The sequence below is a fragment of the Podarcis tiliguerta genome, assembly GCF_965153285.1.
Source record: "Podarcis tiliguerta genome assembly, chromosome: 3".
NCBI classification, from domain to species: domain Eukaryota; kingdom Metazoa; phylum Chordata; class Lepidosauria; order Squamata; family Lacertidae; genus Podarcis; species Podarcis tiliguerta.
The window spans coordinates 87595570-87611765 of NC_139536.1; the positions used below are offsets into that span (position 1 = coordinate 87595570).

The following is a 16196-nucleotide window of genomic DNA, read 5'->3' on the forward strand; positions in this document are numbered from 1 at the left end:
ACTTGCCTGTCGCCCCACCACCATTCCCTGGGCTCTGAGCCTTCTTCCCTTGGTGGTTTCCCAGCTAGGGGCCTCCTACCACTCCTCTGCATCCAGCCACACCATGACATCAATACAGTGGTACCTCGGGTTAAGTACTTAATTTGTTCCGGAGGTCTCTTCTTAGCCTGAAATTGTTCTTAACCTGAAGCACCACTTTAGCTAATGGGGCTTCCCACCGCGCCGCCGGAGCACGATTTCTGTTCTCATCCTGAAGCAAAGTTCTTAACCTGAGGTACTATTTCTGAGTTAGCGGAGTCTGTAACCTGAAGCGTATGCAACCCAAGGTACCACTGTTTTATCTACAATAACAGGCAGCGCTTCTCCAGGCTTTCTGGTAGGAGTCTCTCCCAGCTGTACCCGGAAATGCTGAGGACTGAATTTGGGACAAAGCAGATGTTCTACCACTGAGCTACAGCCAATAGGAGCCAATAACTTTTTTGGGGGGCGGGGGAAAGACTTGCAGATGGGAGGGGACACTTGCAGCATGCAGGCAACTCCCACAACAGTTTCTGTAGCTTGCAAATGTGCCCATGGGTCCAGAAAAAGTTGGCAAACCCTGCCACTGTATAACCCGCCCTGAGTCCTAGGATAGAAAAGAAGCTTCCAAGCCGCTCTGTTCTCTTGTTTGAAGGATTCTCCTCTGAATTGTGCAGTGAGTGTTGCCATGTCAGGCCTTGGGGCTTAGTTGACTCTGAGGATATTCTGTTCCATTTCCTCATTCGGCTCTTGCTTGTGGTGGTAAAAGTACGCAAGAGCCCTCCTCCTTATCTCTCCTGAACAGAGATGCGTCGTTGGGGGCACAGAAGAGGCAACGACTTTTTCACTGCACGTGTGAACGCTTCCAACTTTTGTGACATCTGTGAACGTTGCACAGAATGTTTGAAACGGATCGGTGCCCTCTGGGGCTTTTATACACCGGCTTTGCAAAAGCAGGAAATGCAAAAAAAAAAAAAAAAAAAAAAAAGAGTGTGCGGGGGTGTAGTTTTGTTGCTTTAAAGCTATTTCATTCTCAGGCACCACAAACGCCCTTAGCCAAAATCCACATCGTTCCCCCGCTCCGCCCCAGAGTCCGCTGAACCGGGTGCCGGGTGGCCGGGTCAGCGCGCTCGAATCCCCCCACCCGAAATCCCGAGGCGCCTCCCCCTCGCCGCTCCGATTGGACACCTCCGCCGCCGGGTAAATGGGGTGAGCGGCGGGCTGGGGTGTGCAGCGCATTGGAGAAACAAGCGAAGTCAGCCCGGGCCCGCCCTCCGCTCTGGAGGAGGTGCGGCGGCGGCAGGCGGGGTGGGGAGGAAGGAGAGCCAAGTCTCGCTCTTCCTCCCTGCCCCCTCCCCGCAGGTATCTGTCCCAACTGGGAACTCAAGGGCGACAGCGCCCCCCCACCCCCATCTCCACGGGGCCGAAGGGCAAGGCTGCAGCCAGCGTGGAAGGGACCGGGTGGAAGGGGGGGGGGTGGATGTGAAGAGCAAGGCTTTATGCAACCTGCGCGCTTTCCAGGCGACCAGCATCCCCTTGCTCCATCGACCCAGCGGCTTCGGAATAGCTCCGCACTCCAGTGGCGGAATCTGGCCTCCAACTCCCCCCCCCCTTCCTCAACTCTCCGCCCTCCCCTTTCCCCACTTGTCGTGTGGGTCCGCCTACCCCGCCGGCCGGCCTCTGACTTCCACAGGACCGCTCAACCCGGTTGTCTCCCCTGCTAGCGCTCCGCTCAGCCTATGCCGCGCGTCTGATCCTAGGCGAAGCAGGACGGTGCCAAAAATAAAATTAAAAAATCGCTCTTCAGCGCTGCCAAGTAAGCTTGTTTAGTTAGTTAGGATCCGCGGGCGCTTCAAGAGGGTGTCGCTTTGCTTTTGCTTTCCTTTGCCCTTTCGTAGTTATTATCAGCTGCTAAACCCCCTCCAAAAGTTGGAAACTTTTAGGCTCCTCACCGCCCGAGCCCCTGGAGCTGTTGCCAGATGCCGCGGGAGGTTTAGGGCGCAGTCTCGGGCGTTTATTCAGAACTCTGCCTCCACACAATTAACTCGGGGTTTCCCCTGGATGTCCCAGCGGCTCGCAGCCTTAGAATTTCTCTTAAAGGAGAGGAGAGGAAAAGCCGAGCAAGGGATTCCGTGCGCGTTTGCTTGGAAATCAGGAGACCCGCGACGGCGGTCTCATTCCTAAACGGAGCCTAATCCGGAGTTAGGCGCGCCTAAACCCACCGAAACCCGCGCTGTTAAACGCGCCTAGCTCTGCATGGGAAGCACATCAGCCTTACTTGCGAGGAAGCCCTATGCACTCGCCTGCACAGAACTATGCACAAACGCGGGCTTGTTGTTGCCAACCGCGCGCATGCAAATATGCGCAGGAGCCTAGCCTCAAGGTCAGGCACTGGCGCTGCCCGGCGGCTCTAACCTTCCCCATTCACGCCTTCCCTCCCCCGGCCCAGCGTTCCATTGTCCCTCCCTAACCCTCTCCCAGCCCCCGTGGCGTCACAACGCCCCTTCTCGCCAGAGCTCTTCCCATTTGTCTCCCGCCGCGATTGTTACGTCACAGTCAGCCCACAATTTAGCCGGAGATCGCGCCCCCTTCCTTCTTTCCCTCCTTGGCGGTGCCTGAGCGCCGAGGCTCGAACCCGCCCCTTTCCCCTCCCCGCCTCTGCAGCGTGACTGAGCCGGCTGGCTGCTGCTGCTTACCGCTATCTCTCCGCCCCCCTTCTGTTTTTTTATTTATTTTTTGGTTTTAATGCTGCCTCGGGATCTATCGCCACCTTAAAACCGCCTGCTGCTGAGTGCGCGCAAAAAGGTAAGGGATCCGCGCTTGGCCAGCCTGGGCCTCCGCCGGCTGCGAGGTGGCTGGGGAAGCTGTTGCTTTTCCAGGGCGGATGCTCCCCACACTCCCATTGCCCTTGTAAGGGGAAAGAGAGAGAGAGAGAGGGCGCGGGCTCGTTTTCCTTTCCCGCGCGGCCGATCCTCTGCTCGCGGGGCAAGATCGGGGACCGGGATCTCGCCCGCCCTCAGCCCAGGCAAGCAGCGACCGGTGCTCAGCTGGAAGCAGCTGACGGACGCCCTGGGCTTGCCGAGGGGGCGACTCCGATGTGCTGTCGGCTGGGGAGGATGGAGGGAGCTGGCTGGTGATTCTAGGCAGTGTTCGTGCAAATGGCAGTGCGCGAGGGGATGTGGGGCTGTTGCTGTTGCTATTATGTCCCCGCCGTCCATGCAACACACACACACACGGGGGGGGGGGGGAGAACCGGTTTAGGGCGGGGCCCCCGATGGCGGCTCCACGTGCATCCTCGCCTTTCGCTTCCCCGTTATTGCTGCGGGCGATCAGCGGAAGAGGCGGCTCCCGTCTCGAGTTTGAGAATGTTTGGGGCTCGCAGAACAACTCGCTGCTAGCCGGTTTCTGCCCAGCAGGGGCAGAGAGAGAGAGAGGGAGAGATCGGCAACAAGTGCTGAGAAAAGCTCCGCGTTTGTACAAACCTCCTTCTGGCGGGGGAAGGAGGTGCTGGTGTGTGCCGGCTGTCACTTTGCAGCCCCGGTCCCGCGTCGTCGGAGAACGACGGACGGGGCGCGTGAGCAAGCAGGTCTCTTCCCCACCCCGTGCAGGAAAACTCTTGTGGATGCAGGTCGTTGTTCACGTGTGATGAGCGCTCATCTCGCCGCCTTGGGAAGCCGTTTCCGGCCACATGTACCCATGTCGAAATAGACGTGCCTTGCGAGGGTCTAATTGCACAGAAACGAAATGCTTCCAGCGAATCTGTGGTCTGTTTGTGCTGTGTAAAGTGTCCCAATACACGCAGCTAGCTTGTTCGATCCAGCTGAACTTGGCTGCCGGTGTGTTGCAAGCCCCCTGCCTTGCACTGCGCTGAGCAAAGTGATGCTGGTGCCCTTCTGTGATAAGCAATCTTGGCTAGAACGGAAGGGTTGCAATGGAAAGTTTGCTCCAGCTTGGCTTTCTGCTCAGGATTCCCCTTCGACACTTGGGAGGCTGTGTAGCCTAGTTATGTAGCCAAGTGGCTGATGTCTCCTGCCAACAGCAACCAGTGCATTCCCAAAGGCCCACTTCCTTACAGGAAAACAGTGTGTCCTTCCTCAGGAAGGAGAGACCAGCACTGAAACTCCCAGAGAAGAACATTCTTCCTGCCCTTAAGCATTTCATTGAGCTCTTCCTTCTAAAGCACCCCCCATGACTAGTAAGTCCAATGAATAATAATTTTTATTTTTATTAATTTTCCCTGGCAACCATCCCTGTTCCTAGGGGAGATTTGGATCCCTTCCATATGACCTGTTTATTGAGCATTGATTCTTATTTGTTTGCACAAAGTTGCAGGGAGGTGAAACAATGTTGGCAATTTATTCAGCATTCCTTCCCATTTGTTTGCTAGTATAAAAATTCCAGTGAGCAATCACAAACCCGTGCATCTTCCCATCACTCTTATCACAAAACTGACCTCCCCCCCCCCTTTTCTTTTTTAGGAAGTGGATTTTGCTATGCAAATCCACTTTAATTATGCAACTTTTTTAGAAATTGGAGAACTTTCTAACTTCAGTTGGAGAACTTTCTGTGTTCAGTTTTTGTTGAGCTAGATGGGAAGCAATGTTCTTTGGGCAACAGGCTGCTAAAAAATGGTTCATTTGTTTTTGGCCCAGTGTTCAGGTGCACTACACCTAAATAATATAAATTAAGGCTGCTTATCTTACGCCTGCTTATCTTTGAGTGACTCCATTTGAACTCCAAAGGGATTTGCTGGTATACCCTGAAGGGTTGGGCAAGCCTCTTCTCTGCTTCAGTGGAAGGTGCAAAAAACCACACACACACACAAAAACACTCCCAACTCACATAACATCATAGTCAATGGCTTTCAATCAAAGAGAATCCCTTCTTATCTCAAACAAGGGTGACTTAATTAGATGTAGAGTTTGGAAGCAAAGTTTATCTGTCCCCACAAAAGCAAATGGATGTGGTTGTTTTTATGGAACTCTTCAGTCCCTCTTGATTGTGGTGCTGTGCCTTGGAAAAGGCAGGGGAAACTCCAGAGCAGCTGAAATAGGAGTTGCTTGTTTTTTTTTCACTCTGGGGAATTATGCAAAGCAGCTTGGAATCTTTGACTAGACAAATGTGTTGGTGATGAAGCATCCTTAAGGCAGTGATTTTTTTAAATTTTTTTTTTTTTTGGCAGGGGGTGGGAGGGAATGTGCACTTCTAACTTGAGAGTTTGATTAGATGTCGGATTTATAAACATTCATCAACTGCCTTTCCTTAGTGCCTAATCATGGTACGTATATTAAGATATTTAAAAATCCCCAGCGGTGCCTATCAAAACGCGGCATGTTCCTGTGTTAGCTGAGAAAGTGGATGGAACTGAGTTGAAAGTATGCTCTTGAAAACAAAACGATTCTGTATTGCAGAGATCACCTTTTTGTTGACGTGGAAAGGCAACACCATTGCTTAGTCAGCAAGGAGGTTTGATCTTGAGACAAAATCCTGCCTTCCCAGGGCAAAAATATGCTGACTACAAAGCGCTCAACCGCACCCGGAAGAAGAGAAACGGCAAGGTCTTGCCTGGCAGGCTCATCCTATGGTCCTTTACACAAGGCATAACATCAATGTAACCTTGTTGCTGCTGGTAGAAAGCGCAAGAATAGCCATAGCAATGAGCCAAGGTAGCAGTAGCAACAGACACATCACAGTGGCTGACAGTTCTGAAGCCACCCATCAATCAATGATCTTGCATATGGGCGACTTGATTGGAAGACACCAGTCAGCACATTGGGGTGGCATGAACTCTGTGATGAGGTCACCCGATCCTTGTGGATCATTTGAAAACTTCTGCAATCTTGGTGTGGAGTACTTTAATACGCTTTTATTTTTGTCCTACAAATCAAAGCATACACATAACTCTTACGTTACTAACTCCTGTTGTTGTTGTCATCTGTCTGTCCCAAGAGACAATGGAGTGTGCCTCTGGGGGGGGGGAGGGTGTGAAATCAAACCTCTGCATTAACAGCCCTGAAGTGACCTCTCCAGGGTGCAAGCCTGGGCAGTGTGTATGAAGGTCCTGGGCTGCCCAGGCAGCAAGACTCCCCTCTTGGCCCTGCTGACATGGTCCAAAGGAAAGTAGAGCAACAAGTTTGGCACTGGCTTGTCTGCAGGAGTTGTCGGAAGGAAACATACAAGGTACCATCCAACCGTCTTAGGGAGACGAGTCTGGATTTGTGTGTAGGGTTTACTCCTTATCCTTTTCTTCTCCTGAAGATATCCCTCAAAGCAGCAGAGGTTTAGGACCAGTTTTCCTTCTCCTAGATGGGCTACCTTCCCAAACTGACCTCCATCTGCCCCATAATCTCTGTAACAATATCTATTTATATCTTAATAACTGTAGCCTTGCCTTTAACTGGTACATTTTTTCTAGAGGCACTGTGTTATGAAAATTGGCCCTAGGTTAGGGGTCTGGCTAGCCTGTTTTGATAATCTGGCCCTGGCTTAAACAGCCTCCATCTCCATTGTCAGTGTGGTGGGGGCAGAAAAGTCAAACGCAGGGTGCAGATATTCTCAACCTTTCCCCAGGCCCCCCACATTGGAAGGGTTGAACTCTCAGTAGGCAATGGACCACAGTTGAAGAACTTCTGCTATAGCACCTTCCTTCTAAGAGGAACCTGTCACCTTTCTCTGTTATCCCTTTTTGGGAAGGTACAGGAGCTCAGGAAGAAGTGGGCAGTTGTATAGGAGTATCTGGTTTCTCACTGGTAGCAGTCGCTGTACTCCACACCCTTGAGCTTGGCATGACACTCCAAGGAGTCAGGAGGAGAGACATGTTTGCCTGCATGAGAGAATGGGATGCCTGTTTGTCTGTGGGCGGGGATGGGGAGATAAGAGTAGCATCAGTAGACATTAGCTATAGGTAAGACAGTCCTGTAAGGCTGGCAACGGCATATTTGCTACCATGTCAGTGCCTACAGTATTTATTCTGCGCATCTGCTATGCTCATCTGGAACGGGGTGGGGGGTATCTCTGGTTAATATGGCCAAGGCTGTTTTGGACTGGACTGGAAGGACTGGGTGAATTACAGATGCTTCTTAGAACATTGCAACGCTTTGGAGTGAAGACGAGCCTTTTCGAGACACAGCATTGGACAAGTGTGCACTAATCTGAGTGATTTGTTTTGCTTTTCCTTCTGTTTGTCTTTGGGGTTGGGGGGGGGTATCCCTATTAAGTGTTATAAAACATGCCTGCACTTTTCTGCCAGTGCACACAACACACCTGGCCTTCCTGTGCAAGCTGCAGGAATAGTTGCCATATTTGCATTACTGTTGCAAATAAATGTTCCTCTTGTGATGCGTGCTGGTTCCCAGCCTTCCTTAGTCTTATTCCCAGGGCTTTTCAATCAGAGGCTGCTTAACTGTTGTCAATGTATCTTCTACAGTGCTGTGTTGCTGTCGCTGCTGCTCGCAGTGAGCCTCCCATGGGAGCTTTGAGTTATTGTGAAGGGCACAGAGTTTGTTCAAATTTCTATCCTACCTCTCTTCCAAGGAGCTGAAGGAGGCAAACGTGCTCTCCCGCCATCCGCACAACAACCCTTTGAGGCTGGTTAAACTGAGAGGCAGTGACTGCGGCAAAGTCGGTGAGCCTTATCATGTCTGAGCCTCATCATGGTTGCTATCAGGGGCTGCAACTTCCAGGCAGCATAACCAAGGGTGAAGGGATTTCTCCACCCTGATTGGCCCTCACACCTGCCAGTAGATCCTCACGAAGATTCACAAAGCAGCTTTGCCATGTTTTGAATTTCTCATGGGAGGAGAAGGACCACCCCACACTACAACATTCAAAAACCTTGCCCTCCAAAATGGCTTAAATAAAAAATTGGAGGGAGTTTTCAAACTAGCTGTTCATAGAGCATTCATCCTGGTATGTTTGCATGGAGAGCATATGTATGTGTGTGACATATATACAGGGGTGTGGGTGTGTTTATAGGGATGTGGGTGGCACTGTGGCCTAAATTACTGAGCCTCTTGGGCTTGCCAATCGGAAGGTCAGCAGTTCGAATCCGTGCGACAGTGAGCTCCAGTTGCTCTGTCCCAGCTTCTGCCAACCTAGCAGTTGAAAGCATACCAGTGCAAGTACAGTGGTACCCTGGTTTACAACAATAATCCATTCCGGAGGTCCAGTTGTAAACCAAAACAGGTTGTAACCCAAGGTGCGCTTTTGCCAATGGGGCCTCCCCCCCAAAAATTGGTTGTAATCCCAAAAAAGGGGGGGTGTAATCCAAAAAAAGGGACACGCATTTCCAGGTTTGACGTGCTTATAATCCAAAACGGTTGTAATCCAAAGTGGTTGCAAACCAAGGTACCACTGTAGATAAATAGGTACTGCTGTGGTGGCGTTTCTGTGTGCTCTGGCTTCCATCACAGGATTCTGGTGTGCCAGAAGTGGTTTAGTCATGCTGGCCACATAACCCGGAAAGCTGTCTGTGGACAAACTCTGGCTCCCTCAGCCTGCAGAGCGAGATGAGCGCAGCAACCTCATAGTCGCCTTTGACTGGACTTAGCTGTCCAGGGGTCCTTTAACTGAGCGAAGGGAGAACTAACCTCCTCTCCCTTCCAGCTGCTAGGGATGCAGGAAGCTGGCAATAGCAATAATGCCTCAGGTAGCTGATATTGCTTTTAATGTGTTTTTGTTTTCCTTTTTTTTTTTAAAAAAAATAGCAATACTTAAAAATGGTCTAGTGCTGAGGGCAAGACGCAAATATGTTTTAAAATCTACATCAGCAACAGAATTGTGTTTCATAATTCTCAAAGTGCGAGAGGGAAGCAGAAGCAAAGATGGATAATAAAGGCAGGAAATGGGAGGGAGGAAAGGAAGTGGAGGCCTTAATTGGTGTTAAATGGTTGCCAGAGAAGCAACAGACTTGATTTTTATAGCAGGCTTACGTTTACTACCTTTTCAGGAGGTTCTTGGAGAACTTGATGCTTGAGGCAGGAAATCCAAATGCTTTTTTTTTTTTTTGCATATTAGTAAAAATATAATGGCCATTTTGCTGCCTTTTTACATGGAACCCCACAGGGTAATCTTCTTCAGATGGGCTGCCTTCCCTGGAAGCTGCTTCTGGTGTAAAGGCAGCAGCTCAAGCGGCTCAGTAGGGCAGACGAGTGCCGTCATGTTACGCCACTTATGAAAGAATTGCAGCGCTTGCCAATAAGCTGCCAAGCGAAGGCAGTGGCACCAGATACCTGAAAGGTTGTCTCACTCCTTGTATACCCAACGGATCACTCTGCTCTGCACCATCCTGCAGAGTCCGCACCACTAGATTTGCAGGAGGCCCTGCGACATAGGCACTGGGCCTTTGGTGTGGTGGCCCCTTCGCCACGGAACTCCCTGCTATTACATATCTAGTAGGCACCATCTCCATTGTTTGTTTCTGGTGCCTAATTGAATACCTTTCTTTTTCAACCAGCCTTTTGAGGGAATATTTTTTTATCCCAGTCTCTACCCGATTTGGATTTGAAATTGTTTTCGTAGTTTCCGGTCATAGAAACATAGACTTGGGAGGGTCCCGGTGGATCATCTAGTCCAAACCTCTGTGATTCAAGAATATGCAGCTGTCCCTTACAGGGATCGAACCTGCAACCTTGGCGTTATTTTGTCAGCACCACGTTAAATCATTTCGTAGGATGTGGTTCGGAAATGAAAGGGAAGACAGAGAGAAGGTCCCCAGGGCTTTTGCTTAAAGTGGAGAGACTCTTCTTCCTTGAGGACAGTGATGGGTGATCTTCCCTTTGCTTGGGAATATTGGGTGAACAAAGAGCTAAAAACCTACCTTTCCTGGCTGGAATCTGTTAGATGCTTGGGATCTTTTTGCTGAGAGCTCTTGGAGGCAGTCGGGAAGCTTCTCTCTCCTAGTTTTATAATGTTGGTGCATACATGCTGATGGCGTCATGTGCAAATGCCGTAACAGATTGCTCCCTTGGAATTGTAGTCTTTTTCCAAACACAAAACCCCTTTGCCAAGCACACAAGGCTCCTGGGAGCACGAAAGGGTTTTAGGTCTTGATGGGGCAGGGCAAGAAGCAATTGCACTAATTGATTCAATTCAAGATGCTCTCCAAATGACAGGAGACAAGCATCCTGGTTGTGGCTTCGAGTAATGTTTGACCCCGGAGTAAAGGATTAATATGATAGAATTCTTACTCCTCCTAACCAGTTTTGAAGCATGAAGAATCATTATGTTGTCAGCCAGAAATGAACGTTGGTGGGGATTATACTCTCTTTAGAAAACATCCAACCATTACCGTATTTTTCGCTCTATAAGATGCACCAGACCATAAGACGCACCTAGTTTTTGGAGGAGGAAAACAAGAAGAAAAAATTCTGAATCCCAGAAGCCAGAACAGCAAGAGGGATTGCTGCGCAGCGAAAGCAATGATCCCTCTTGCTGTTCTGGCTTCTGGGATAGCTGTGCAGCCTGCATTCGCTCCATAAGACGCACACACATTTCTCCTTACTTTTTAGGAGGGAAAAAGTGTGTCTTATAGAGCAAAAAATAAGGTATGTGCTGGACAAACTTGTACTGTGAACCAAGTAATTTTAAAGTGCATTAGGAGCAAGAGAGGATGATTCCATGAATTTTTATTTGATCAGTTAATCTAGGCAGGGAAATCTAAGCCTTTCCTCGGAACTGGTCTTTCAGCTTGGGGGAAGTTTATTGCAACGATACTACTAGTATTTCTAAGCCTATTAAAAAGGAGGCTCAACCTTCTCTCTCTCTCGCTCACTTTTGCCCTTCCTTGCAGCTGCCCGTGGTGTGGTTTCTTTACACTAGTCTTTCCGTTAGCATTCCCCGCTTTGATCCAGCTTGTGCTACTGGTGGGAGGGAGATCTCATGCAGAACAACTTTTGGTTTTCTGGTAAGCTGTCAAGCAGCTGTTACAGGAAAGGATAGGTGTAAGTTGATCAGGGAGAAGTGTTCCGATGGCATCACACAAGATGGTTGCTTTTTCTTGACAGGAAACCACTGTGTAGACCACAAAGCAGCCACCCTGCATTACTTTCTAGCCTCCACCCACCCCACCCCGCCCAATCATCTGCTTAAAAATAAGCTGTGGATGCTTTCCCTCCTTAATTGTGCCTCTGTAATGCAAGCCTTGCGTTTGTGTTTCCATGTTTTTATTCTTTTTAAAAGCCACCCAGTTGCAAGTACTGGAGGCCTGGGAATTTGCATACCTCATCTAAACCAGAATAATAGCTACGGCCAAAAAATAATAAGCCCACTCTGCTCCATGCCTGTTGTGGAGTAACACTGTAAGACAAACCCCTAACCGTAATTAATTCTACTTGTTGGAATGCAAGCAGGGTTTTCTTAACCTTTCCCCCCTGTTTTTGGAGATTAAAATAAGACTAGAATAACTAGAGAATTTTGTAACGGACCTTGGACACCGTCTTTTCTGAACTCTGTGCTCTGGAGCAAATAAATAAGGCTTGATTTACTTTTGCATCCATCTTCATTCTTACTTGTGTCTGTGAGAAACCTTGGCTGTCCTTTAATATAACTCAGCTAAGCAATTAAGAGCCTCACCTGCTGCCAGACAGACTTTGCCCCTTGAGACTGCAGTAGGTTGGGGTCGAAAATGAGAATGGATCCTTTTTACCAACAATTAAAATGTGGGCCGAGAGAGTTCTAGTGTAGCCTTCTCTGACATGCTAATTTCCATTTGTTTGGTTTTGGCACAAGGCAGTGGTGGAGGAAGCCGCTCGGGTGCCTGGGACAGCACGCTGAGGGGTGGGGTGAGCTGCCCATAGGGGCGGGGCACACCGCGGGGCCTTCAGAGTCTGCCTGTCTCCTCCCACTCAGTCGCCCTACAACTGAGGGAGAGATGGCGGGTGGACCGTTTGGGGCAGCGCGGAGCCTGCGGGCACCCAAGGCACTGTGTCACTCCCAGGAGAGATGCATCGCTTGGGCGCGCTGCAGGCCCCACGGTGAGTGCCACCCAGCTTTTAGTCACCCCCCTCGGTGGAACTGGGGTGGTCCACACCCACTGCACCTATCTTCCTCCGCTACTGGCACAAGGGAGCATTGCAACCCTTAAATCTTTGCACTGACAATTGGTGTCGTCCAGTACTAGAGGTATCACTTGACGTTGCTGATCACATGCTTCTGCTGTGGATGTGTATTCACTGGACTGCTTGGGCCAGCGGAAAGATGCACTTTGGCCAGAGAGATTTCTAGTTCACTTCCATCATCAATCCACAGAAATGGCTAGACTTCAGACTCTTGTGTCTTCTTCAGATGACCTTTTTACTGAGCATTTATCCTGATTCACTGGCATAAAGCTTACCCCGATCTTATAGGAGGATATTGTTGAGTTGTTAGCTGGGAGGTTATATATAGCATTTGTCCTGATTACTTTTTGCAGCTATACCTCCTATCAAGAAGTCATTGTCCCACACTTTTTAGTGCATTTCCCTGCAATTTCTCTTAACTACAAAAAGTTATACCAAAAAGTGGATTTGCTGCAACAAAGCGCTTCAATCCACTTCAATTGCGCAAACATGGATTTATGGTATGCGGTGGTCACTGTTTTGGAGAAGGGACTCAATCTGGAAGTGACTATGTATTTATTTTACTAACCCTATATAATCCTTGTTATACAACTCAGATTGTTTTCCTCCTCTGTAAAACAAATTCAGTCTTGTCCTCCCTTGGGAAGTGGAGGCAGTGAAATGCTTTGTGTGCTAAAGGTCATGACAAATCGTGGACCTTTCTGCTAGCAGCATCCCAAAGGTTAGAGCACCTTGATAGCTACCTTCATTGCAAGCTAAATTTGTGGCTTGTAGCCATATTTGTTTAGAAATCTTCTCCATACATTTTCTGTGGTCCATGCCCACATCCAGCTCAATCCACAAAGAACTGCCAGTATGGTGGGTGATTTGTTGTGAGTGTTCATACCAGTGAGACTCTTGCAACACTACTTCTTAAAACTTTACCTCTCCTTTGTTCTCCATTACCTGTGTAAGAATAAAAGATAGTGTCTTGAAATCCAGTCCAACAGACAGAGTTAATCTACAGTCTTAGCTAGCAGTGCTGTGAATAACGGGAATAAAACTTTGCCTTTTTAATCTGGTTCTTATTGATTTCTCTGCTTCCCGTTACTGGTCTGCTGCGTTAAGTGCAGGGGGACATCAAAATAGTCTCTTCTATAATTATCTGCAAAATCTATACTTTAGTCCCAGAGTTACTCTGTAAAGCAGTGAGCTGATGTAAGTTTAAAGGAGCTGAAAATCTTAAACATGGATGAGAGTGTGGCAAGTAGGGATGGATGAATCTGCCCATTTCAGTTCCTAGCCGTTTCTAATTTTTCCAAACTTTCTCCACATTTCCACACCTGTTTGTACTCACCAGCTTTCAGGAGCGAATTTATTCTCATATACACATGTGTGTGTGTGTGCAATTTGGCCTAATTAACCCCATTTTTGCAAAGCAATTTCCTCCAACACAATGCATTTTTCTATGTTGATTTCTTGAATATATGCATTTTACTCTAGTATGTTTGTTTATGTCCGCATAAATTGATTGGAGAACTACCCAGCAAAATTCAGAGATGTGCGAATTTTAAAGGATGACTGTGTTTCAGTTCATGTTTTGTTTTGGAGAAGTGTGACTTGAGGCCTTTCCCCAAGTAACTATGTAAAGTGGTATAGTTGCTGGGGGGGGGGGGTTGGATGGGAGGGGGCATTCTGACACACGGCATCCTCATTATTTAGCTAAAATTCCACAATAATGTACTTGGGGGAAACGGCTTTCCCCTCCCTTCTGCCGTGAAAAACTTGGCATTTGTGAAAGATCCAGAATGGACCCACAATGTTTCCATTTGCGTGGCATGTGTACAAGCACCATCCTGTGTGGAGGTAGAGTGGGGTTGGCGCATGTGGTTTGAGGCATCTGTTTTGCACCACTTCCTTTGGACAGATGCAAGCTGTCAGTTTGTGAGCTCAGTTCGGAAGAGAGAGATGGCAGGTAGAGGCAATGGTAGAGGCCAGTGACAGCAGTCATTAGCTGCAGACAAAATTTAATCACAGTAACCAGGTTTTCCCAGAGCTCAGGCAGATACACAATTCCTCTTCCAATCTCCTGTTCTCTGACAGTATTAGTATTCTGGAATATTAGGCATGAAACACCCCCACCTCCCCCCCAAAAAAAAATTCTGTTCCCCCCAGTGCATGTGAATAACTCTGACATTTACTTGCTGGAGGAACACAAAGATATTTAAGGAGCATGGAACGTTTCTCAATTTGGGCACAAGCTGCCATTTGTTCAGAAAGGAAAACCCCAACTGGGGAAAGGAACCGGTTGAACCCCAACCGGTTCAGAAAGGAAAACCCCAATCAGAAAAGTTGCGCAGGCAGAGCAAAAGTTTTGGTACCCAGATAGGACGGGTGAAGCATTAAAACTGGAAAACTCGTGGGTTGGTTGTTTCTCAGTTTATAAAGAACTGCCTCTTTGTGCCCCTTCTACCAGGGAAATGTCCTCCAATCAGCTGGTTGGCATCAGCTCTGCCCACACTACACAGATACAGCCCTGCTCAGCAATTTGTGCTTCCTGGAACTAAACCCAGCCTACATTGTGAGGGAGGGTTTGCTTTATTTTTCAAATGTGAGAGGGAGGAATCTCCTCACCCACATCATGGTCGCTATTCTCTCTTGGCTATAGTAAAATCTATATTCTATTTGCGGTTGTATCAACCCATAGTTACCTTTTACCCAGAAACTCAGAATTTGTCTAGCCTCTGTATTTAACTTCCCCCTCTCAGAATGACCGTAGTCTTGCTTCTTCTTTAATGGCCGGTGAGTCGCTTTGTCATTGTAGTTAAACGCTGATAGTTCTTCTGCTTTCACCAGCCCTAACTCCAAGGCTGAATCCTGAATTTCCAAACTTGGCATGTTTAGAATGTGAGCTTACTCAATAAGTAGCTGAGTATATAACAAACGTATACCTGGCACACATTTTCAAGAAAAATTAGCCCTGATTTATGTTGTTTTAAAGACTGTGGGTATATAGACTCTCTATAAATTGACCTGTGAGTGGACTGCTTAGTCAAGAGGATAATGGGAAAATCCGTGTTGGAATGTAGTCTTCTTGCTCTCTTAATCGTTTTAATGATCTTGCAGTCTTTATAAATATCGGCATCAACAGTGCATGTAAAATTATTTCTCATTAGAAGTGAGGGATGAACGTGAAGCATTTATTTATTATCGAAGGCATTGCTGCTTTGCCCATCAAATCCTAGAGTCTCCTGCAATAACAGATTGAAATACAACATGGGTGCACAGGCTGGCGATATCCTAGCTGTTTTTACTTCAGAATAAATATGGATGTGAACTATCCAGACAAATGATGCCAAGTTGATGGTGCTGAGCATGAGCAATCTTGAGATTTTCTTACCTCATTCCCTCACTTATCTGGGGAACCCTTATATCCTGGCCAAAGTAGCTGTATGATGCAAAGGATTTTGAGACATTATAGAGCAGTGGTTTTCATGCTTTCTTTGGGGGGGACCTCCTTTTACCTGAACCACGTTTGCACGATTGCCTCTCTGCTTAATAAGCGAAGAGATGAACAAGCCTTTTGCTCACACACATACACAGTCCCTTTGTTCCGCCATCCATGTGGGTTTCAGTTAAACTAGGATTCATTTAGTTTCCTAGTTCATCTGAACTAGGGAGCTATGGTTGCCAGCTTTGGAAGAAGCCAGGGTATTTATCCCTGGTTTGAAGTTTGTTTAATAGTCTGGCTTATTATGAAGCTGGTAACCATAGTTTCCTGATTTCACAAGAAATGGGAAACTGGTTAATTGGTGGCTTCCTGTTTTAATTGTGTGAAGGCAAGAACAAAGGGCTTCATGTGTTGTGGAATGAGCCCTTCGTATCTTGCCTTATTAAGTCAAGACATAATTGTCCAAACTGACTCATTAAGTCATCTGCCAATAAACTCCAGGTTGTGCTCTATTGAAAGCCCACTAGCGGAGCTATGGAAACAAATAATGTCCGCCTCAGCATTGCAGATAATTTTGGTGTATGTTGTAGGGCACACAATCCAATTGGGGTGAGGCAGTTTAGAACACACTCAACTACTTTCATATGCCCACACATTGCAGGGGAAGACAAATAACGTCGAAAAGCTTCCCT

General features: G+C 47.9%; 1 protein-coding gene across 4 annotated transcripts in view; it reads left to right on the forward strand.

Moving 5' to 3' along the window:
* The first annotated feature begins 1260 nt into the window (after window positions 1–1260).
* Window positions 1261–16196, forward strand: part of ELOVL5 (ELOVL fatty acid elongase 5) — a 64518-nt gene continuing 49582 nt past the window's right edge. The window contains exon 1 of one of the 4 annotated variants that reach the window (XM_083431799.1): window positions 1261–1380. The gene's annotated coding sequence lies outside the window, so the exon portion shown is untranslated. The other 3 variants (XM_083431797.1, XM_083431796.1, XM_083431798.1) reach the window with 3 other exon arrangements.